This window comes from Guillardia theta (assembly GCF_000315625.1).
Source record: "Guillardia theta CCMP2712 unplaced genomic scaffold GUITHscaffold_122, whole genome shotgun sequence".
Classification (NCBI taxonomy): Eukaryota; class Cryptophyceae; order Pyrenomonadales; family Geminigeraceae; genus Guillardia; species Guillardia theta.
Genome location: NW_005434552.1, coordinates 60,528 through 61,922, shown reverse-complemented (window position 1 = coordinate 61,922; position 1,395 = coordinate 60,528).

Below are 1,395 nucleotides of genomic sequence, written 5' to 3'. Positions count from 1 at the left end.
CTCGTCCAAAGTGAAGCCCGAGGAGGGTCGTGATGACTCGCTACTCCAGCAGAGGTTGGAAGAAGCGACAAGAAGGATCTCAGAGCTCGAGGCCGAGCTGAGAAAGCAGACTGTCAAAGATCCCCCAGCCCCTCAAGCAGACGTAGAGACCATCCCGTCAAGCATCTCCAGCCCTACGACTCCGCCGTCAAACAAGACCGACATCGAGATCAAATCTCAAATCAACCATCCCACGGCTGATCCACCAGCTAGTGCCCAGCAGACGACCAGCTGGACTATCCCCGACGACATCAGCTCTGACCTCAAGAAGCTTTTTCAGACTTCCCTAGACTCCGAGGATTACAAAACGATTCTCAACAACCTCCGCATGGCTCTCGGCGTCGACGCGTCGGCCCTCATGCCGCACGCAGGCCCTGACAAGCTCTCGTACGACGACTACGAGGTCAGAGTGGCAAGAGAGTGGGAGCTCGAGCGCAAGACCAGCAGCCTCGGCGACCTCAACATCCTCCGAGTCATGGCGGAGTGCATCCCCGGCGGGAGCGCGGCGAGTCCTCTTGCGGGGCTACAGGGGATGACGGAGAGCGCTCTATCGGCTCTATGGCAGACGGCGATAGCGAGGAGGCTCGAGGAGGCGCTGAGGAGGCCGGCGGAGGCAGGAGGGCGGGCGGGAGGAGACGGTGCGACGTCGCACAACAGCAAGTTTGCGGTGAATGAGTCGGACGGTACAGGCAGCGGGGAGGTACGCGAGGCCGTGTACGGGAAGATCGAGGAGTACTACGGTGGGCTGATGGAGCGGATCGGGCTACCTCAGACGGAGCTGATGAAGGCGATAGAGGAGGAGCACTGCAAGGGCAAGGACGCGGAGGAAGCGTTCACGACGAGCAACTACGGGATCACGACGACAGCCAAGGAGGAGTGGCTCAACGTGACAGACCCGGAGAGGAGGCGGAGGCTGTCGGACGGGACGCGGGTGATCCGAGGGATGGAGGAGCTGAAGGGGCTGGACACGGCGATCAAGGCAGGGCTACAGGAGGCGGAGCTGATCGCGCTGCAGCTCTACACAGGTAAGTGAGAGAGATAGCGAGAGAGAGGGAGAAGGAGCATGGGGGAGGAGAGAGGAGCAAGAGAGCGTGAGATAGCTGACAAGAGGCTTGCTATGACAGGGCCGATGTACTTCAAGTACAACTCTGTTCTTCGAGCTCCCAAAGAGCTCCTCCAAGACTCCAACAAGGTCCCCAACAAGTACACGACGACCATCCACTGCATCGTCAGCGGCATCGTGAAGCTGTCTCGTCACACGCCTCTGCCGGAGGGGCTGCGGGTGTGGAGGGGGCTGAAGGGGATGAGGCTGCCGGAGAGCTTCCTCAACGAGGACAAGCTCGGGGTGTCCGGAGG